The following is a 23641-nucleotide window of genomic DNA, read 5'->3' on the forward strand; positions in this document are numbered from 1 at the left end:
CCGGGTAGATGCGCCCTTCACGCCAAAATGGACCACTTTTTTCCCCGTTGTAGGGAAAAAATATTTTGGTGTGGGTTGGACTAGGTGACTGGATATCTGGATGCTAGCAGTTCTCTGTGTTGTTTTTTCTTTGCCTCAGGCAATCCAGCAGTCGTAGAGTGATGAGTCATAGGCGGCAGCAGCCAACTACAAGTGGCAGAAACAACAGGGCGGATGTAGAACACTGAAGTGGAAGGCGCATGCAGTGGCATAGGAGAGCTCTTCCAATACCATTTATCTCCGCTTTTACCTCCACTGTGCTGCTGATAGTTTTTGAGAAAATAAAGCTGTCTCCTTTCATCCCTGAACCTACTATTGCTGCTGAATTAATCCCCTCGGTGCTAAATCCGAAACTGCTGACCTTTCCATTTTACCCAGCTGAAGCCTTTTAAGCCAGCTGCTGCCTGGGAACTGGAGATAAAGGTAAGAGGTGAAGAAGATTTTGTTTTGTCTGATTGAGGATTAGCTTCCTGGGGAAAGAGAGAAAGAGTAGCACTGGATAGGTTGAGGATAAGAAGGGATAGATGGGAGTTTGGGGGGGGGGAGAGAGGATGTCGAATAACATGCAAAGAGGGTAAAGACAGTGTGGGGATCTGGTGTAGTGTCAAGGGTAAAATAAGTAGAGGAAAGTGGCGGCAAAAAGGATGAGGGACAAGAGAGGAATGTGGGGCAAAGAAGAGAGAGGGGAATGGGCATGAAGGACAAAGAGGAGAGAGGGGGAGGAGTAGAGGAGAATTGGTGGGAGAAGAGAGGAGTGTGGTGGACAAACGAGTGGTAAGGGAGTGGGGGCATTCGGGAAGTATGAGGGGCAGAGAGGGAAACAGAGCCAGGGCTAACTTTTTGCTGCTCTGTGCAAATAATTAGTCACCCCCGCCCCTTTCAATTCATTCTGTCTCTGGCCTACACAATAAAAAGCTCAGCTTTCTCCAGCAATCTAAACTTTAAAAACTGACATGGGTTATTTAGATAAGTAGATAAGTATTGCTTGTCTTTCTTGTACTGTTTTTCTAGTATTGCTATGCCAGCTAGATTCCCCTTTATGATCCTTCTGTCAGGATTTTTTTTTTTTGTTTTATATATTCCTGTCTATTTTTTTTTAATATTTTACATTGACATTTCTTCAATTGCATTTGTAATGCGATTGTATAATTTTTTACAATAGCATTACATTTTAAAAAACATGCATCCCCCAATCTGCAATTGGAATCTGGGGGTGGGGGGAGGTGCACAAATGTTCTCCTCTCTTATATACACACATTCTCTAACAAACACATTCATTTTCTCACTCACTCACTTCTGCATTCAAACACTCCCTCTCTCTCTGACACACTCATGCTCACAAACACTATTCCTCTAATTTTAATAAAATATACCACCCTTCTCAACAAAGTCTCATACATGCTCGCTCTTTCTCTCTCCCTCACCAGCTTTCTTTCTTCTTTACATACATGCATTACATGAGGTCTCTACTAGTACACTGCCTCCTGGCTCCTATTTGGGTGCTGCTCCTCCGCCTGGTTCTGCAGTAGGATTTCCACTACAATGAGAAATCTGACCTATCTAATATATGGTTCCTGCAGTCCTGGAAGTAGGTCCTGCATGAACAATATGTAATGTGCTGGGCACCACAAGAGCCATACACTAGCAGAAAATAAGACACCAGCAGTACTGAGTAGCCAGACTTTGCTTCTGCCCCCCTAACCCCCTTACCTTGCCACTGGAGGGTAAAGTCATCTCATTGACACAGCAGTGCTGCCCCTGCCTACAGCCTGCCCCTGCTACTTTAAACCTTGAAATTGGCTATGCAGGAGCAGCATGTCAGCAGCAGCCACACAGAACCACGAAAAAAATAATGCTGGAGTCCATATTTGCTGCTTTTGTGGGAGCAGCTTAAATCTATTGGACTTCATGCTCATGGCCTATAATTCTGTGCTCCTCTTCAGAAGACGACAGCTCCAGGTGCCGCATAACAACATCCTTTTGATCTTCATGTGCTGGCTCACGATTTCGATGGGACCCACTGGACTGAAGGTACCAGACTGCACACCGGGCCAATGCTGAGTCTGCTGCCACCACCAAATGCGCACCTGATTGTGCAAGGCCTGAAGGGGAGTAGAGGTGGGAGAGATGTGGAAGTTGTTAGGCACATTGTGCAGGGGGAAAAAAACTGTAGGAAGGGATATTGGTAAAGGTGTTATGTTAGGGATGTACAGTCCCTATTGTTGCTTTTGTTTACTTTCACCCTCCTTCCCTGTCTCTATCGCCCCTGTCCTCTCTCAAAACTATGGTAAAAGTTAAATTAACTTTTCAAATTCAGAACTATTCCCAATTGGACTAAGAATAATGCTGAATGTCCTTCTGTGTGTAATGTGGTGAGGGAGGGATTTCAATATTTATTGTATTTATGCAGTTTTACATATCCTCTTATTGGCATACTGTAAATATGCAAGCTTATATATTTTAATGCATCAGAAATAAAATAATTATTGAAAATACCATGTATATTAGCTTTCTTTGGTCCTCTGAAGATTGGGCTACTTATGGGCTTGAGACTTTCCTTTTCCCTAGTTAGTTGAGCTAGTTTTGGACTACAACATGTCTTACTTTGGGCTACAAAGGAAAATTGATTCTTACCTGCTAATTTTCGTTCCTGGAATACCACAGCTCAGTCCAGACAAGTGGGTTTTGCATCCCTACCAGCAGATGGAGGCAGAGAATTAAAAACTTTTCAGGCACTGCTACTTACCCGAGAGTGCCACTTGCAGTCCCTCAGTATTGACCTGTACCCAAGCCAAGACAACTACTTCCCAAACTCCGAGGATTTCTTCTTCTCAAGCGAGATGAGGAATAAGTTGGAACTCCCAACAAAACTGAAACCTCAACTTAGAATAATGAAAAAATGACCAATCTCAACATCACTGAGAATTGTGTACAATCTTGTTCCTAATTCTGCAGCATTTAAATTCTGCATCAGCCGCAGTTTCCAGAAGCAAGAAAAGTCTTTCGAAATAGTCCTAATAAAAATAATGGTCCAGGAGTCTGGACTGATCAATTTTCCTTTCCTGTTCATATCCCAGATCAGTCCAGACAAGTGGGATGTACCCAAGCCCCTCTATACTGGGTGGGATCCTGAAAGATCTGCACACAGTATATTTTGACCAAATGAGGCCTCTTCTGGGGTCCTGACATCCAAACTGTAATGTTTAGTAAAAGTGTGCAAAGAGGACCAAGTAGCTGCTCAACAAATCTCCTGCGCCCTAGTCGAATGTGCTCGTAATCCATCAGGGATCAACCAACCTTTTCAAATAAAGGCCAAAAGAATTGCCTCCTTTAACCACCTTGCAATCGTGCTCTTAGCCGCTTTGCAACCCTTCTTTGGTCCATGGAATAACATAAGGTGATGATCCAACCTCCGAAACTCATTTGTCACCTTGAGAATATCGCAAGAGAACCTGACGTATGTCTAAAAGGTGAATCTACCTGGCATGGGGAGAATCAGATGGCACGTGTGGGAAGCCTGGTAATGCCACAGTTTGGCCAAGATGAAATGTTGACACAATATTGGGCAAAAAGAAAGGCACTACATGCAAAGAAACTCCATCACTGGAAATTTGCAAAAAAGGGATCTTTGCACGATAAAGCTTGAAGCTCCAAAATTCGTCTCGCCAAACAAATCGCCATCAGGAACACCATCTTCAGGTAAGATCCTTCACAGAAGGCCTTCTCAAAGGTTCAAAAGGAGATCCATACGGACCGGAGGATGCAAATGCTTTGCTCCTTTAAGAAAACATACTAGGTCCAGGTGAGACGCTAATGGTTGTCCTTGCAACCTTCCTCTGAAAAAACCCAAGGCTGCTACCTGGACTCAGACAAAATTATAGGCTAAACCTTTTGACAAGCCATCTTGCAAAAAAGCCAAGACTTGGACAACATTCACCTGCAAAGGATCAGCATCATGAACGCCACACCAGGATTCAAACACTCCAAACTCGGATATACTCCAAAGAAGTAGAAGATCTTCCAGCCTGAAGAAGTGTAGTAATCACCGGTTCTGAATACCTCTTCAAGTGGAAACGTCGCCTCTCAAAAGCCAGGCCCCTAGTCTTGTGTCCGGTGCTAGACGGCTTCGCCCCGTTTGCCTCACCTTGTTCACAGCTCCTACCGCATCCCTAGGGAGAATGGCTGCCGCTGCGTCTACAAGCCGACCTCTCCAGCATCCCCGGAACGGCTATGGTGCTGCCTCCCGCCATGCTCCTCCCAAGGGCCTACTAGGGGGCGCGTGCACATGCCACCCACGTCTTTATTCCAGCAATGGCGCGAACCTCGGGGGCGTTCCCCTCTACTGACATCATGCCATCCGGGTATATAGCCTGTACTAAGTTGCTAGCTCGTTGATTTAGCAAAGGATTGGTTTCGGCCAGTTCTAAGCTACTCTGCCGCTTCTGTGCTGCCGCTGGAGGCTCTCTCTCTGCCCTTCTGGGTATTGCTAACGTGGGTACCCGCTCCTCAGGGGCCCTCTGCTGTATTTCAGGTGCCTTACAGGGATCAGGTACTCGCTCCTCAAGGGCCTGCTCTCCCTGCCTCGGTGCCGCTACCTGACTTACTCAACCTGGTAGAATCGCATAACAGCAACCATCTAGTGAGTAATCTAACCCTCAATCTATCTCATCCACAGTGCTACCTTGCTGGGAAACCTGCACCAGAATTCCCCTATACCAACGGGGTGAGAAGGGTCCCCTCTGCCGAGGGTCCTGAGACTGCTACTTCCAGACTACCTCACTACTGCCACCTCTGTTGGTACACTACAAGCTGTTTAATAAAAGAACTAAACTCTGTTTTTGTGCGTCTGTGTTTAGCCCAGTATTGTGGTACCTCACGGGGCCCCTCCCCATGGGCATCTGCCACAGTACCCAAGAACCCACCCAAACACCGCTTAACCATAACACCTAGATAGAAGTGATCCACCTGTTCCGAAAAGATGGGTCCCTGCCGCAGCAGTCCTCTCAGGTGGCTTAACTGGATCAGTCCGTCCACGGCCAGCTGAACTAGATCCGCAAACCATGGACAGTGCGGCCACTCCAGTGCCAGCACGATCACTCTTCCCGGATGTTGCTTGATGTGTCGTAACACTCTACCTACGGGCGGCCATGGGGGTGGGGAACACATATAGCAGAAGACTCACTGGCCATGGCTGAACCAGAGCGTCGATCCCTGCGGAGCCAAACTCCCTCCTGCGACTGAAATATCTGCTCACCTTGGCATTCTTCCGCATTGCCGTGAGATCAAACTGGGGCTCGCTCCACCTGCACCAAATGAGGGCAAAGGCTTCTGCCGACAGCTCCCATTCCCCCGGATCCAGCTGTTGTTTGCTGAGATAGTACACCTGCTAAGTGCGAAGCTGCTAGGACTGTTAAAAGAAGTTCTGCCCAGGCAAAGAGTCCTGAACCTTATGAACCACCAAAGAAATCTTTGTTCTACCATGTAAATTGATATTGGCCACCATCGTTGCATTGTCCAAGAAAACATGCACCACCCATCCCTGAATCCGAGGAAGAAAGAACAGCAACACCCTGCAGACCACTCTTGTTTCTAGATGGTTGATTGATCAGGATGCTTCCACCGGCAACCTCTGCCCTTGGGCTGTAGATCCCTGACATACCACTCCCCAACAGCTGAGGCTGGCATTTATGGTCACTACCACCCAGTCTGGAATTTCCAGATCCACTTTTCTCCAAATTGGAACGCAACGGCCACCATGAGAGACTGAACCTGGATTCTTCTTGGAACAGTAACGGTAGCTGAAATTCCTCAGACAACGGATTCCAGTGGGACAGAAGTGCCTTCTGAAGAAGTCACATGTGAGCACAGGCCCATGCCACTAAATCCAGTGTAGAGGAAATGGAACCTAGCACCTGTAATAATCCCAAACCTTGGGGACCACTAGATCCTGCAGATGAACCACCTGCGACTGCAACTTGCTTACCCTATCTGGGGTAAACCCCCCCCCCCTGCTTAACTGGATGTTGAATCGCGCTCCCAGATAATCCAACGACCAGGACTGCTCCAGATGGCGCTTCGCCAGGTTTATCACCCAGTCCAGGGATCTTAGATGCTGCGTCACCTGTCAAATGGAACAGTGACACTCCACCTCCGACTCTGCCCGAATGAGCCAATCATCCAAAAACTGATACACTAGTATCCCTTCCCGTCTGAGGTCGCTGCTACCATCACTATCACCTTTGTGAACGTTCTTGGTGCGGTAGCCAGCCCAAAGGGAAGAGCGAGAAACCAAAAATGCTCTTCTAGCAGCATGAAGCGCAGAAACCTTTGGTGGTCTGCCCAGATGGGCGATCTGAAGATATGCCTCTGTTAGATCCAAGGAGGCAAGAAACTCCCCCTTGCGCACCACTGCAGTCTCACCGTTCACAATGTCTCCATCCAAAAACGTGGCACCGGCAAAGCTGCATTGACCTTTTGCAGATCTAGAATGAGACGAAAAAAGCCATCCTCCTTGGGGATGACTAGGTATACAGAATACCTTTCTCGCTCCTGCACCTCCTGCGGCACTGGGATGATGGCTTCCAATCACTGCAGTCATAGAAGGGTGTCCCGCACCATTGCCCACTTGACGGGCAAAGTGCAACAGGACACCGCAAAGGCCTCTTTGAGGGGGTGAGAAAATTGGTTGGAAGTGACTCTGGTCCACTCCCTGTAAAAGCAGGACAATCTTCCTCCGATAGCCTCCAGGGAGGAGTGGACCAACCTGCCTTCATTGGATAGATTTTGTACCTCCAGAACCCTGCCTGGAGCTATCTTTGGCCAGCCTATGGGTCCCCCAAAAGGACTGCTGCCTTCCTGGACCCTGCTTTTATGTGGATCCAGAAGAACTTCTGTTGGAGCGAAATCTCCTCATCTCACAAAAGCGAGCGCACGGTGGGAAGGTCTTCTTACTCCCTTTCTTATTTTCAGGCAGTCTATTCCCTTTAGAATCCACCAAATGCTCAATCAGCTTCTCCAGATCTTCCCCAAACAACTTTCCTTTGAAGGGAAGATTAGAGCTGTGCCTTTGACCACACTTCTGCCGACCAATTATGCAGCCACAGGAGTCTCCGAGTGGCTGCTGCGGACACCATATTCCTGGTCGAAGTTTGAACCATATCATAAAGGTCATCCGCCACATAAGCCACCCCTGCCTCCAACCGAGCTTCCATGCTGGAATCAACAGAGATCCCCGAAGTCGTCTCCTGTGCCTTCTGCACCCAGCACAAACAAGCTCTCTGCATTAGGCAAGCACAGACCGCAGCTCTAAGGCTCAAAGCCAAGACCAAAAACAGCCTCTTTAACAAGATCTCTAGCTTCCGGTTCTGGACATCTTTCAACGCCGCAGACCCTGCCACTGGGATGGTCATCTTCTTCGTCACCACTGAGACCGCTGCATCCACCTTTGGCAGCTTCCGAAGCTTTAAAGTGTCCTCTGGCAAGGGATACAATTGGGCCATAGCCCTAGCTTCTTTCAGTCCGGCCTCCAGGAAATCACATTCCCTGTCAATAAGCTTCTCCGGCAAAGGGAAAGCCTTTGGCAGTACGTCCAACAATGGGTTTACCCCCTTATTGTCTGAATCCTGCACCATTTTGATCCCTAGTTCTTCCAGAACCTGAGGGATGAAAGGCCGCAACTCTTCCTTACAGAACAATCTCACCACCCTAGGGTTATTCCCTTCCATAAGAGGAACCGCCTCTGCATACAGATCACTACCCACCGGGCCAATTACAAGATCCACGCCCTGTCCGGCCCCCTAGTCAACCCACGGATCTCCCTGGGGATCATCACCTTCATATTCTTCAGAGGAGTACTCTTCCAGCTTCTGCTCATCCCAGGCCCAGCAGGCGAAGAATGCCCCCTGACCTGAGAGGTGCCTCAGCTTGAGGCTTCTTAGCTGTGCTCTGGGACTTCTGGGTGGCTGACCGCTTACCCGCCGCTTTCTTCTTGGCAAGGTAGGCTTCATGCAACAATACAAAATCCATGGAAAATCCATCACGTTTCCTGTCTTCTACAGCTGCCAGGTCCTCCCCTGGATCCGCTACCCCTTCTCTACCTTCTCCAGACTCCTGCTGTATTGAAGAAAATGGGGGAGGGGAATCCCTGCACTCCCTCTCCATGGCAGACCTCCTGCCTCGTAGAGATAAAATGTCCGTCTCCTTCAGCCCCTCCTGGGCAGGACCTTCAGAACAGGTGCAGCGTCTGCCTGCTGAGCCCTCTGCCGAGGCCCATTCATCTTCAGAGGCACAACTACTACAGAGAAGGGCTACACTGAGGCGCGATCGCCTCCCCCCACAGGCCCGACAGACTTTTCCACGCTCTGCGGGAAGCGACATGAAGAGAGATGTAACCAGCGGTTAAAAAATAAACTCAGAGCAGGAGAAAAGCAGCTCTGACACAGCTGCTGATGCTGTCCCGGCCTTGGGTGCTGAAATCGCACGAGCCACACGCCTTCTTCCTCACCTTAACGGAATTGAACACCGACCGCTGTGGCGAAAGAAAAGGGCCTGCCTGACTTTTTTTTTTTTTAAGAAACAGCCCCCAAGCAACCCTGAGAAACAAAGGGAAGTTAAACTGTCCTGCTTCTGGGTGTTCCTGGCTGCTGCAGACGGTCAGACTGGGTGAGAAGACCTCAAGGGGATCGAGGGAACCAGGACCCCTGGCTTTCCCTCCCCCTGGAATCAAGGGTCTAGCTTGGCTGGGGATTTCCAACCCCCCACTTGCCCTGCCCAACTAGAGGGATGGCCCAAGAAGGAACCTAACACCTCTAGGAGCACAGTCTTCATCTCTTCTGTCTTCATTTCTAATTCTATTCTAAATTTGACAATTACTTTTGTTTTTTTAAATTAAGTTCAGACTGCAGGTTTGCACCTCTGCCATCTACTGGAGACAGAAATACTGAGGCACTGCAGGTGGCACTCTCAGTTAAGTAGCAGTGCCTGAAAAGTTCTTATTCTCTGTCTCCATCTGCTGGTAGGGATGCAAAACCCACTTGTCTAGACTGATCTGAGGTATGAATAGGAAACCCCATTTAAAATCTGGCAGTGCTAGATGCAGAATGCAGTTGTTGCAGCAGAACATTGGAGGGTGTCAGTGTTGCCAAAGTGAGCTATTTCACGCCCAATTGGGCTACTTTTTTCCTGTTGTGCGGGAGAAATATTTTTATGGGGGTTGAGTTAGTTTTGGGCTGGGCGACTGGATAACTTTGTGCTAGCATACTTTCATGTTGCTGGAGCCTTTTTTTCTTTGCCTGGAGAAACCCAGTCAGCAGTCGCAGAGTGATGACTCATTGGCAGCAGCCAATCAGAGGTGACAGGAACAGCAGGGCAGAACAATGAAGGAAGAGGAAGGTGTGTCCAGCTGCATAGAGAGCATTTCCAGCCAGTAAAATACAGGCCTCCTCTTCAAGCCAGAAACAGCTGGCTCACTTCTGCTTTAGCGGACAGGGGACGATTGGTGTGCACTATCTGCTGTCCTCATTCTCCTTGGACAAGGGTGTGGAGCCTGGAATTCAAAAGCATGACCTGCTCTTTGCCTCCTTGGTGGTGAAAGGAAGGGAGCAACATCATATGCTCATCTCACTCACCCAATCCTTTCTCCACCTCCTCTGATCACTCGCAGACTGCCCCCTCCCCCAATCTTTCACTCACATCTCAGAGTCCTTATCCCCTCACTCACACCCACAGCACCTTTGATCTTTGACTCTTTCCACCTCTGCCCCACACAACCCACATGCTTTCTGATCTGTTCACTCACTTTTTTGCCCTCCCATATTCCATCACTCAGAGATATAGCAGAAGACACCAGCGCTAGAATGCTCTTTCTGCAGTATTGACAAGCTGCTGAAAAAAAACAATGGCGCAAGCAGAGATATGGAAGACAGAGAGAAAGCAGAGCCATTCAGTTTCTTCATCACGTTATTTATGTTTGGTTGTATTATTCGCACCCCTGTTATCTGTAAACCGACATGATGTGAACGAGTTCATGAATGCCGGTATAAAAAAAACCTTAAATAAATAAAATAAATAAATAAAAGAAGTGTATTGTCATCAGAAACCTGGATTTTATTAAAATTAGTTAATGATGAACATTGGACAGTTGAAGATATCATTCGCATATGTGAATTTCGAAATGCTGTGCCAATGTCGGAGAAATTCCATGTAACACTATCTAGAATAAATAACTTCTTTCAGATAAGTGCTTTTCTATAACTTCAAGTATAATATACTTTGGAAATAATGTTCAATCCTACTTTATAAAAATCATTTATCTGTAAAAATTTGAAAAATTCTTTAAAAACATTTGTCTGCTGAATATTATTGAGACCAAATGATTATACCTGCATGCCTAGACCTAAGACACTCTGAAAAATGAGTTCAGTTTGTGGCAAACTGATGGTCTTTATTTAGTTTACTGTATGTCTATCACCAACACTGATTTTTGTGCTTGAACCGGTTGAGTGATTTCTAATTTTGCGAACTAACACAAGGACCAAATACTTTAAATTAGGTCCCAAGCCTCTACATTGATTAGTTAATTAGTACTCACTCAGAAAAAAAGTTCTTCACCTTTGTCTAGCTTTATTTTCTGCTTGCTTTGTAGCCTAGTGATTAAAACATTAGACTAAAGCCAGGGTTCTAAAAAATCCCACTAAGGGCTCCTTGTGATCTTAGGAAAGTTATTTTAACCTCCCTTGTCTAAGACACAAACTTACATTAAAAGCTTTCTGACCTTGAGCTGCTAATGAAAAGATATGAGCTAAATCTACTTAAATAAATATTGCTCATCTGTTTTCCATCTTCCTCACCGGTTTGTTTTTGTTTTGTTTTTTTACTCTTCTGCATCAGAATGGGCAGAACGCAGGAATGTTGCTAGGTATTTCAAAGAACTAGGGCATAGGCCCTTTCCACCCCCCTCCCCCTCCCCCTCCGAGGTTGCAAACCTTTCTACAGTCAGGGCTAGATATTTGAGGATAGGAACCTGTCTCTTCTCTCTCGTTCCTCTGTTCCTTCTATTTTATCACATAAAGAACAGTGGCAATGAAAAATCTACCAGTGGATCAAAAGGGTCATCAATGATGAGTGATGCACTCATGAATCAACCTGAAACACTAATGACAGAGCATAATCTGCATAGATGCATGCATTTTATTAATTGTGTACATGCATGTGCATTATGGGTGCATTGCTCATTTTTCCCCAATGTTATGGAAATATTATGAGTACATCAATCACCCACACCCTTCACTGATCTCGTAAGGTGTTTTCATAGTTGGCTGAAGAACCCAGACACAGCCAATTACATATTGCCCTTTGGGTTACAATATTGTAGACATTTTAAAAATTATGCTAATTTGATGCTGAAACAAAATGACCAATCTTCTGAAAAAATGAATTACAATTAAAATATAGTAAACCTCCCATACCAAAACAGTACTAACTGGCAGCACACAGAAGTAACAACCTATCTATGAAAAGGCAACACTACAAATATTAAATAAATATTTATGAAAAGTAACACAGGTATATATTGTATATTTAATCAAGTATGACTAATACCTGTAGGATAGCCCAAATGTTGTGATATATATTTAATCAAATATTACACCAGGCCATAAAACACCAATACAACCTCCTATTATGAAAACAGAACAAGTCGAGCTGCTATAGATCCCTACGCAGAAACTGCACACTAGCTCACCTCGGTCACACATACAAAACATAGACAGACCCTCACCAAATACAGAATGAGGCCATAAACTACAAATAGAAATGTGCAGACAAAAACAACTGGAAATTGCAACAAGCCAGAATCTGCATACAGTGCAACAATGGAAAAACTTACACAACACAATTCCACCTAAAACTTCAATATATAAAATCGTAAGAATAAAACCATACTCATAAAAGGAATATTTTAAAACAGCTGACAAAAAGAATATTCAATAATTTAAAACTGTTAAAAGTTTTAAAAATTTCCCAAAAAACAATAAAATATATTTCAATACACACAATAATTAAAACAAATTAGGATAAAAAAAATTCCCTGCTCTCCATACCTGGGAACTTTTGATTTCCAGTCTCTTTTGTTTTGGAATAGTGGAGAGGGACACAAACCTTTTCCTTTGTCTCACATATACACTTTCCAACACACACTCTCTCCACGGAATGTGAAGGTAGCAACCTCCTCCTTGGGCCCATGCAGCATCTCTCATAAACAGGTGCTCTCTCTGTCTCACACATTCACATACTCTTTCGCATGCTCACACACATGCTTACTTTCTCACTCCCAAGAACTGCAGGGTGCAGGAAGCAGCAGCCTCCAATCTTGGGCCTTGTAAGCAGCAGCAGCAGCCTGCTATCTTTGCTCCTATAGGGGCCGATGCAATACAGTGCGCTCAGCCAAGCGCACTGTTTAAACCGCTGTTCGCAGGTTAAATAGGCGCTAATCCACCCCCAATGCAATAGGGGAATTAGCGTCTGTTTAATGCGCGTCCGACACGGAGTGAATGAGTTAGCGCTCATCACATGCAAATGCATGTGAATGAGGCTATTACTCATTTACTCCAAATGCAAAAAAATAAATGTGCGTCTCCAGCTATTAATGCCTGCCTGGAGCATTGAAAAAAAGTTTTAAAAAGGCAGCACCAACTTTCCGCAAATAATATTGGATCGGCCCCATAGACAGCAGCAGACTCCTCTCTTGAACTGTACAGGCAGCAGCAGCAGCCTGCTCTGTTCACCTGTGTGGGCCCTGGACTAAAGGGGTCCAGCAGATACGGCATCTTCCTCTGTTCAGACGCGAGGGAGTACGAACCTAGAAGAACACAAGCAGCCAGGCATTGAAAAAAAACAAAACCAAAACTTTTAGCTGTGGCTGGGACTCGGGCCACTGATCTTTTCACTTGGAGCATAGGTTCCCTTTGCCCGCTGCTAACACTCCTCTGGGAGAGAGAAAGGCAACATTATATGGGAATAAAATGAAGGGTGGTAGGGAGACCTCATGCAGCATGATAGCATAGGGTGAAAAGGAAGAAGAGAGGATAGGGAGGAGGAGATTGCAGGTGATAGGAAAAGGGCCAGATTTAGGTATTTAGATTTTATATTCTGCTTTTCACACTTTTTTCAGTGCTTCAACATGGATTACATTCAGGTACTGTAGATATTTCCCTATCCCCAGGGGGCTTAACACAGCCCAGGTTGCCAAATTCTGAAGGTACTCAAAAACAGGTTCCCCCCGTGTTTGTGATTTCTAGGGGAAAATTTTCCTGTCCTCTGCTTATGATTACCATGATCTTAAATCCTGCCCTGAATGGAAGTGAGAGAAGATAGTAGATAGCATCCTGTGGGAGTAAGAAAAAGGGAGATGCAGCATGATAGCACAGGGCAAAAAGGAAGGAGGGGGGCAGCAGCTACAGACAAAGCGGAAGAATCTAAGAACTTGCCATACTGGGACAGAACGAAGGTCCATTAAGTCCACTATCCTGTTTCCAACAGTGCCAATCTAGGTTACAAATACTTGGCAAACAGTAAATATATCCCATGCTATCTTGCAGTAATAAGACGTGGCTATTGGTTAATAAACAGTTTATTGACCTCTCCAAGAATTTATACAAAGCTTTTTTTTTTTAAACCCATCTACCCTAACTTCCTTAATCACACCCTCCGGCATGTCCGCTGAGTGCAGGTGCTGAAAGAAAAGGAGGGGAAAGGGGTGCAGCAAATAAAACTCCTGCCGGAGGCAGCATGGCGCATTTGGTAAGACTAGGGGTGGGCAGCAGCCCTAGACAGGGAACAAGAAAAGCGACAGCGTGGGTGATGCAGGCGGCGCCCGCCTGTGACGCGAGAGAGGGAGGAACCTTTCGGTAGTCTGGGCGCGAGGCTGCATGGGGGGGACGACACCCAGTGAAGGAGCAAGCCTGAGTCACTCATTCAACCGTGTGGGCGGGAAGCTGTTCTTCCAACGGACAGGGAACAGAACGCGCCTCCCCACCCCGCGTGACACTGAATGGCCACATTCTTCCTAGGGGGGGAGATGGGAAGGCGGAGAGTCCCCGCCCCCCTCGTTCCATGATTGGCTATATTCGAGCGGAGGGAGATACAGCGTTGCGGATGGCTGCCCAGCTGCCCGCTTGAATCGGAGATGATCATCTGACTGCGTGGATACTGGTAATCTTTTCTGCGCCTGGCAGCAGGTGGGCTGTGGCTTTCTCCCACAGGTGGTGGGTGCGTGGACAAGTCTGCCAGGGGGAGGTGGGAAGGGATAAAAACAGTATCGGCGTTGGAAAGAGCCTGGGGAGAGCAAGGGTAAAAGCCAGCGAGTGTGCATTGTATCTGCCCGTTGGAACACAAAGTAGACGAGATTGGTCTTGTCATATTATATGTTGCGTCGACAGGGCTGTCTGGAAATTGCCGATGGATGTCGTACTCTTGGAGCTGTTGCTTACAGATGGGTTTGGTTGTATCTGTCATGACCAGAATGAACCTCATTCATAAGCCATGGTACTTTGGTTAGGAAGCTCAAATGTAATTCTAGTGCTCTTAATATGTGCATTGTACCAAAGGTTGTTTCTGTCTGAAGCTTTCTCTTGGTATGATTTTGTTCCTATTTAGTGTTCACAGAACTGCATAGAACGCAATTCAGCTATTACCATACTGGAATATATGTTGGTCTCAAATAAAGATGACACCTTTTTATAATCAGGCTACTATAGTAATTTTTACCAAGATGCAGTTGAACAGCAGCAGTAAGCAGTACCAAGAAGGCCTCCACTGCTGGTCACTACTATTTTAAAACCATTTCTGCTCTGTAACAGTTACCTCTTCTCTCCCATTCGGCCCAAGTGGATGCTCCTTGTTAGACTGCACACCACTGTCTCTTCCCCTGCCAGGCTTAATGGGGTGCTTCTTCCTCTCTCAGTTGGACCTCCAATAAAAGACAAGCTAAATTTTGAAACTACATATTCCCAGAAAAGCCTCATCTTAGATTATTTATATTCTGCCTTTCAGCACTTAAAAGTAGGGAAATTCTTAAAGTACCTAAATGTAATCTATCTTCAGGGGGCTTACAGTCTAACAGGGTCACTTTATCAATAGCTCATCAAAGCCCTAATGTGTGCAGTAAATAGTGCAGCGAGTGCTAATATGCAAATATAACATTAGTTATGCAAGGAGGAGTTTGGGCAGAGTTAATGGTAACGAACAGTTCCAGCACCCTTTTTCTGTGTCGTGCCAGCGTTTAGCTGTACGTTATGGGGGGGAGAGGGCTGTAGAGAACAATATGTAACTTAACTTTGCTATTTAAGCCACTGTAAGAGGGGGTACTTTTAATTCGGGGTGGGGTAGGTTTGGGGGGAGCAGGTTTACATACACAGAGGTAAGAAAAGTTGACATCACTGAAGATTTTCTGTCATTTGGCATGATGGAAGGTAAAAAAGGAGTTGATTTGTACAGTGCACTCTCTACTTAGCTTCTGTTATGGTTTGTGGGTATGTGGGCCCGAGGTGCGAGTTGTTACCACCTGTGGGGAGGAGCCCTACAGGTCCGCACTGTTGGGAGGCGAGGTCAGACAGAGTGAGGAGCTCTGGGCGAAGGTTATGGAGAGGTCCTGAGGAGCCAGGAGAATATCCCAGTAGAGAGGCAGGCTAGAGGTAGTACCTGGGCAGGGACCCCGAAGGGAGAAGCGCCAGACTGGCCATGCAAGAGGTACTCCGGAGAGGCGATCCCAAGGGGAGGAGCTGCGCAGCTTAGAGGATGGTGATGCAATGCCGTAGGCCAACCCACAGCAGGGAAGCCCGAGGCAAGCCTCTACTGGTGACGTATGCACAGTCCCGAAGCGATACAGTATGTAGGCGTGACCCAGAGGAGCAGGGAGGCGTTGACAGTCACAGAAAGCAGGAGCACTACCCCGAGGAGCGGGGAAGCTCTGGCAGTCACCTGAGTAACGTGTAGGCGCGGCCCCGAGAGCGGGGAGGTGCAGGTAGCCTTGTGCAGGACGCAGGCACAACACCGAGGAGCGGGGAAGCCCTGTTGTAGAACTCACGGATAGTAGGGGTGTTCCAGGAATGGTCCCGAGGAGCGGGAGGCCTTGTAGGGCAGAACCCAGGAGGTGCAGAGCCAGTACGAGGAGCGGGGTAAGCTAGGAGAGTGAGTCCCCGATGCACACCCTGGCCCCTGAGGAGCGGGTACCTGCCAGTTATTTTACATCCTCTGATGAAGCCATTTGTGAAACAAGGGCCTTTGGGTATAGAGAAAAATTGTAATAGGGGTTAATAAAAATCTAAATTTATTAAAATTTTGATCAAATTTGTACTGTATAATTTTTGTATTGTATGTGTCATTACATGTATTAATATATGTATTTTGGGTAGGATATATGTAACATTTGGGGAATAGATTTTTAAAAAAAATATAATTATCTCTTTAGCTTCAACATAAAAATACATAATGCACCATCGAGAAACTATGTGAAGCAAAAACCTTTTACACATAATCATAAGGTTAAAATAAAACACTCCCACCCCTCCTTTAGCTCAAGTCCCAATTACACACACAAGCTACATACCCATATCACTTAATATTACATTCATCCATGCAATGGGATAACCACAACAGACAGGAGTGCCTCTACAGGTAGGTAATTACCACTCAATAATAGACAAAGTCTCTCCGTTTCAAAGAATGGGTCCCATATAGAATGAAATTTTCTCAAACTATTCCGTTTAACAGCCGTTAAGTTTTTTCATTGTGCATACCATGTCTACCCTAGTGATCATCTTGCGTAGTGTCTGGGCTTGACTCTGTCTCCAGTGTGCTGCGATTTCGATCCTGGCTGCTACACAAACCTGTTATAGTAACAGGCTCATAATAGTGTCTAGCCCTGCACCAGGAAAATGTAACAGTGCTGTGGCCGCCTACAACTTTATAGACACTCTTCTCTCCACCTGCAGCACTGTGGAGAGAAGAGTGTCTATCCATCCCCAGAATAGTTTAATAATCGGGCATTCCCACCAGACATGCAGAAAAGACCCCACCATGCCACAAACCCTCCAGCATAGCGTATAGTACAAACTGTACAACATCTTATAGCAATTCTCTATAATTAAGGAAGAGACTTTGTGAACACTTAAAAGGACTACATCCCATTCCTCCTTGGAGTAGGTGTTTCCCAAATCCAGCTCCCAAGACTGAATATGCTTTTGGTTTTACCTTCATTTCTTGTGTTCAGCAGACTAGATTTTGGAGATGAGGCCTTCGACTTCCCTCCCTCTAGAGCAAAAACCCTCAAAAAGAGATTTGCCAGCTAATAAGCTGGGTTTAATGCATTTATTGGATAGAAAATGGGAGAGTTGTTGTTAGGCGAGGAATTCAGAGCGTGGGAGCTTTATAACGGTCACATAACTAGACAAAGGGGACCATATGGTCCCCTTCCCATACATGCTCCACTAGGTGTATGCCTCGCTCTCCCCAGGGCTTAAAGGCCAATAATGGTAAGCATGGCAAACAGGAAGTGTTATGAAAGAAATAGGACGACATGAAATATTCCCGGGGGGTAATAGTTTTTATACTGGTTTTGTAATAAACGTTTGAATAATTCATACGGGTCTTTATATGGAATTGTAAGCCTTCCCACTTATAACAAAATAGTCTTTCCTAATCTTCAATTATACAACTAGGCTTCTAGATTAGTCTCTGTGGAAATAAGGGTTAGACCCTTCTCCCAGCAGGTGGTTCTCTATTGAGAATGCCTTTTCTATAGGCAGGAAACAGGCACAGTTGTTCATTTTTGATCTATCTCATCCTCACATTAGGTACCTGTGTAGAAGTAGTTCTGTCATTGTCCATACATTATCAGTTTAGTGCCAGGTGAGCAAAGGTTTGGGTGAACAGTTAGCCCTCTTTTTTTTTTTTTTTTCCTTTATTTGGCATAATCCATCCATTCTTTACAGAGGGTAGTAGATGCATGAAACAGCTTTCCCATGGAGGAGTAGAGACAAGGACAGTATTGGAAATCAAGAAAGCATGGGATAAGTGCGAAGGGTAGGGATTATAAAACTGAAAAGTTGGTATGGATTGGCAGACTAGATAGGCTGTATAATTCTCTTCTGCTGTCGTGTTTCTATATTTCTAATACCTGTACCTTCATTTTTCATAAATTCTGTAACTCTTAGTGGGGTTTTAACCCCAAGGGCACACAAACTAATTTGTTTCTCTTTAGGGGCTGCTTCAGCTACCAAATTCCATCCCATGCTTGACTCTTAATTCGTGGGGTGGGGGTGGGGGATTCTTTTTATGGGGGTAAGCTCTTGCTTGTGGCCCAGACAATGTTGTGCTGCTCCCAGTGTGTGTGTGTGTGTGTGTGTGTGTTAAATGTAGATGCATTTAATTAGGTGAGAGACTGTAATGAATTAGACAGGACAAGGATCTAGGTATTAAAGTAAATTTTACTGCTTTGGTAATCATAAATTAAAGTCCATTAGTCAATATTTGTTAGATCTGACATGCTGGTACAAGGGTAGTTCTACGTAGGGAGGTATCCTTATATTCAGGCATCTGATATTTAATGTGAAAAGCTCACCCAGTGGTTATCTGGGAATCCTAGTGGAGGGGCCCCCAGATTCACAGCTACAATCCTTCCTTAGGTCATTTTCTCCTTGGACACCCAGCCCGTCCTGGTCCCATAATATGGAGATCCAGTTGGGGTCTCCTGATCTTTATCTTCCATTCTTGCTTGTGGTTTCTGGGGAGACTTCTCATCAGGAAAAGTCAAATGGGATCAGACTAGCACTGCAATCCCAGTGGGGAGGGGGGATCTAAAAATCTCCCCACACTGTTCAAGTCCAAAAAATACTTAAGTTAAATTGGATACTACATCTGGATTTCACTGACTCCCGCAGCAGGATCCATCACTGGTGCTTGCCCACCTAGGGTTTAAGATAGGCTCACAGGTCTTTGGTCTTGTGGTGAGAGCCCTTTCGTCCCAAAAGGGTATCAGGTGTAAAAATCTCTCTCTGTAAATTAGTAGAAGAAGGACCCTCTGGCAGAAGATGCATGATGAGCTATCTCTCTTCTAAATGAAGCTCCATTTGGGTGAAGCTGGGAGGCCTTACCAGAGTGTGACACTTAAACACTTACTGTTCAAAGGCTTCCTCAAACTGATCCTCTGTGTCCTAAAATGGCTGAGCTAAATAGTGTTCAGGCAGGAGGTACTGTGGGGTTTGGATGGCTCTGGTGGCCAAACCGGGAAGGGGGGGGGAGTTGCTACAATTGGGAAAACTGGGAGACTATGGCCATCAGCGTCTATAATACCCTTTTGATAACTTGATACAATAATATACAATTTCAGAGACTAGTCTCTTAATGTATGTTAATCTAACAATTTTTCTTTGTAAATTGAAATCCAGGGATGGGTAACTAGGCAGCTGAACATGCTTGAAATAATTTTATGTAAAAAAAGATCCAAAAAGGAAAGTAATTTCAGCCTTATACAAAAGATTATTGGAGTTGTGGTTTGACTTTTTGTAAATCTGATGCATGAATGGAATTGGGAATTGTTAAAGCTTGATCATTACCAAGTTTTTGTTTCATAAAATAACTGATTTGAGATTATTTCAATGGACATATAGATATCCCCTGTTTCATTATTTTAATCAGACATCTAATCCTTTATACTGGAGAAAATGTGGTGATAGAGGGTCTCATACATGTTTGGTGGATTTGCTCCTACGTTCAACCTTTTCGTCTGTTTTTCCTGAAATGTATAAAATAGTAGGTTTTGAATACTCCTGAGCTGGTTTTATTGGGATTATAAAATCAGCTTCAAATGTTGGACAAAATGAAGAAATTGATCTCGCAAATGTTATTAGTGGCTGGATTTACAATAGCCAAAAACTGGAAACGGACACTGATGGTTGGCAGATGGTGTACACATCTTCTTCTTTTTTTAAATTGTTGATGGCCCTTTTCTAAGGGCTCTGATAGGCTGTATGAGTGTATTTGAGGTACATTTTGGTCCTATCACTGAGCATTATTACATGATTGAGCCAAGAATTTTATGCCATTTTATTTTGACTCATTGATATAACATTACTATTTGAGTCTTTTAAATATCGATATTTATGGAAGCGGTTTCTCAGTTGTTTCATGATGCTGTTTGTTGCAGAAATAAAAAGATATAAAAAAATAACATGATTTGCAATTTGGTTATGCTAGGTCTCAATATTTCCCTTTTAATGACAAGGATGTATGGGGGCACAGACCTTAATAGCTTGTAGCGTATATGGGATGATGGTATATGACCATCATCCCAAGAGTTGGCTTGATGTTTATTGGCGTTTATTAATCGCTTTACAGATAGAAAATTATCTCCCAAAACGATGTACAAAAATAAAAACATAAAATTACAAAACATCATAAAATATCAATTAAAACTCAAAAACAACACACAAACATACAAACCAATAGATGCAGCTTAACTGTCAATTACCTGTCTCCTTCCCCCTTTCCTAGATAAATCAATACTGCCTAAAATCAGGAATAACCAAGTGGAATTACTAGTTGTTAACAAACATAAACCAGGTTTATCCCAGGACAAGCAGGATGCTAGTCCTCACATATGGGTGACATCAGTAATGGAGCCCTATACGGAAAAACTTCTGTCAAAGTTTCTAGAAACCTTTTTGACTGGCACTGTGTGCCCACTGAGCATGCCATGATATTCTCATCCACAGGGGTCTCCCTTCAGTCTTCTTTTTTCTGCGGAGCCATTAGCCTTGCGGTTAAATTGGAGTCCTGTGTGGTGACTTTCACCATATACAAAAAAGTTCTCAAAAGAACCGAAAAACTTAAACACTGCAGGGGTCTCCCATTTCTTTACATCGCGGTAAGTTTTTCTCTTTTTGCCGTCTGTTCCGTACCGTGTTGTTTAGCCTAAAGTCGTCGACGGCTGTCCGACTTAATAATGGCTACGGGATTCAAGAAATGCCCGGGTTGTTGTCGTACGATGTCCATCACGGACCCACACTTAGAGTGTGTGCTCTCTCGGTGACAAACACGACGTCCTATCCTGCCCGAAATGTGCCCAGAAGACTCCGGATGGAGAAAATGGAACACCTGTTCCATCTGCAGTTAATCCCCTCAACATCGACGTCCACGCAGTTGTCTCCGGCTGGAGCAATCCGTAAGGTCGTCCTTAAGAAGCGAAGACCGCATGAAGCGGGGGATAGGTCATCACCATCCCCTTCAGTTTCCTCGATAAAATCGATGTCCGGCATTGAACTCAAACAGAGACATCGTCATCGGCGGCCTCACGATCCTGAGACCGACCCGACAACCGGCGGTCCATCGAAGGATCCTGGATCAGCGTCTAAGAAACTTCGGAGGGACGACGCTTCGAGGCCTTCCACTCCACAGCGATCCCCACCGATACCAGTGCTGGGAACCGTACCTCCCCAGGGCCCTGCGGAGGTACCGGAATCGCCATCACTGCCTTCCCCCCCATAGCTGCTCTGGTCTCACCAGCTATGTGGGCGGAACTGGACGGCTATATCCACCAGGCAGTCAGGAATGCGCTCCTCTGTGCCGGCACAGACTCTACCTTCGAGGCCAGCGCCATCGCCACTACTGTCTCCATCGATTCCATACATGCCGGTACCTTTCCCAGTTCCATCGGAGACACCTTCGATGCCACTTCCAATATCCTCACAGATTCTGCCGATTCCGATGCCACTACCGGTTCCTCCGGAGATACCGCCGATGCCGGATTTATCTTTTTTTTTTTTGCACCAATTTTGGCAAAATTAGATATGCTCATCGGCGCAATCCCTGTAAAACCTCAGGAAGTACCATTGCCACTGAGAGGACAAGACACTTTCGAAGAATCACAGATTTCCTGAGCCCATTCCAGGTCCATCGGGGGTTCCATGTCCCGTTCTGCCAATGTCTCCGTTGTTTCCATGGATGCTATCGGGGCATACAATGTCTAGACCATACACACCAGATACATGGAAGGAAAGTGACACCGACACCTCTTCAGAAGAGGTCCTATCGGAAACATCTCCTCCAGAAGAACGAAGAAAATCCCCTCCGGAGGATTTATCCTTCTCTACCTTCATTAGGGATATGGCAGACACCATTCCCTTTCAGCTACAGTCAGAACAGGACGTCAGACAAAAAACATTAGAAGTTTTGCAATTCGTAGACCCACCTAAGGAGGTATTAGCAATACCAGTCCACGAAGTTCTCGTAGATTTACTTCACAGGCTATAGGAACATCCATGCGCCATACCTCCAGTCATCAAGAGGACTGATACCACATACCTGGTTCAACACATTCCAGAAGACTCAACTACCTCACCAGTCAGTGGTAGTTGAGTCAGCACAAAAGAAGTAAAAAAGGCTAAAAACTCATTCCTTAACTCCCACCAGGAAGAGAAGATTCCTTGACAACATAGGTAGAAAGATTTTTCAGGGATCCATGTTAGTTTCCAGGATTGCGTCCTACCAATTATATATGATGCAATACCAGCGTAACTTATGGAAGCAAATACAAGAACTCTCTGAAACTCTTCCCCAGCAATTTCAGGAATCTTTCTCGGACATAATTCATAAAGGTCTGGAAGTGGGCAAACACGAGGTTCATGCAGCATATGATAGTCTTGATGCCATTTCAAAACTATCAGCCACTGGGATAAGTGCTTGAAGATGGGCCTGGCTCAAGGCCTCAGATTTGAGACCTGAAATTCAAGAGAAATTGGCTGACCTCCCTTGTGCCGGGGACAACCTCTTCGGAGACAAGGTGAAGGAAGCGGTTTCCCTCCTAAAGGAACATTCAGAAACCCTAAAACAACTTTCTTCAGTTCCTCAAGCGTCTCAAATACCATCCAGAAGACTCCCGAGAAAAGAATCCAAATGTACATATTGTAGGCATTATTATCCACCTCCTGCCTGGGGACGCTCATCCAGACCAACTCAGTGAACACAGTCTCGTCGATCAAGACAACCTAGAACTCAACCCCCTCCTCAAACAGGAGCAACATCAGGGTTTTGAGACACTACCAGAGAGCAGCAGCCTGTCTACCAATCTGACCCCAAGTTTGCCAGTAGGAGGTTGGATTGCTTTCTTCCAACACAATTGGTCTCACATTACCACAGACCAATGGGTACTCTCCATTACATCTCAGGGGTACCACTTGGACTTTTTCTCACTGTACCAAATGACACTCCACCCATCTCGTTTTGGACAGTAAACAACCAATCCATACTCTTACAAACAGAATTATCCACCCTTCTGAGAGCCAGGGCCGTGGAACCTGTTCCCCGGCCTCAGCAGGGCAGAGGATTCTACTCCCGTTATTTCCTCATTCCAAAGAAAACAGGAGGCCTACGTCCCATCCTAGACCTCAGAAATTTCGACAAATTCCTGAAAAAAGAAAAAATCAGGATGGTTTCTCTGGGCACCATGTTACCTCTACTTCAAAAAGGAGACTGGCTCTGTTCTCTGGATCTACAAGATGCTTACGCTCACATTCCAATATTCCCTCCTCATCGCAAATATCTATGATTC

The 23641-nt window shown here is 45.4% G+C and overlaps 1 protein-coding gene across 6 annotated transcripts in view; it reads left to right on the forward strand.

Annotated features, from left to right (window-relative positions):
* Nucleotides 1–347: 347 nt before the first annotated feature.
* The window catches only part of PASK (PAS domain containing serine/threonine kinase), a 266283-nt gene continuing 242989 nt past the window's right edge, over nucleotides 348–23641 (forward strand). For 4 of the 6 annotated variants that reach the window (XM_029615600.1, XM_029615604.1, XM_029615605.1 and 1 more), the window contains exon 1: nucleotides 348–462. The gene's annotated coding sequence lies outside the window, so the exon portion shown is untranslated. Of the gene's footprint in view, nucleotides 463–13995; nucleotides 14274–23641 lie in introns of those variants that run through there. The other 2 variants (XM_029615603.1, XM_029615602.1) reach the window with 2 other exon arrangements.

This window comes from Rhinatrema bivittatum, chromosome 9, assembly GCF_901001135.1.
Source record: "Rhinatrema bivittatum chromosome 9, aRhiBiv1.1, whole genome shotgun sequence".
In the NCBI taxonomy this organism is placed as follows: domain Eukaryota; kingdom Metazoa; phylum Chordata; class Amphibia; order Gymnophiona; family Rhinatrematidae; genus Rhinatrema; species Rhinatrema bivittatum.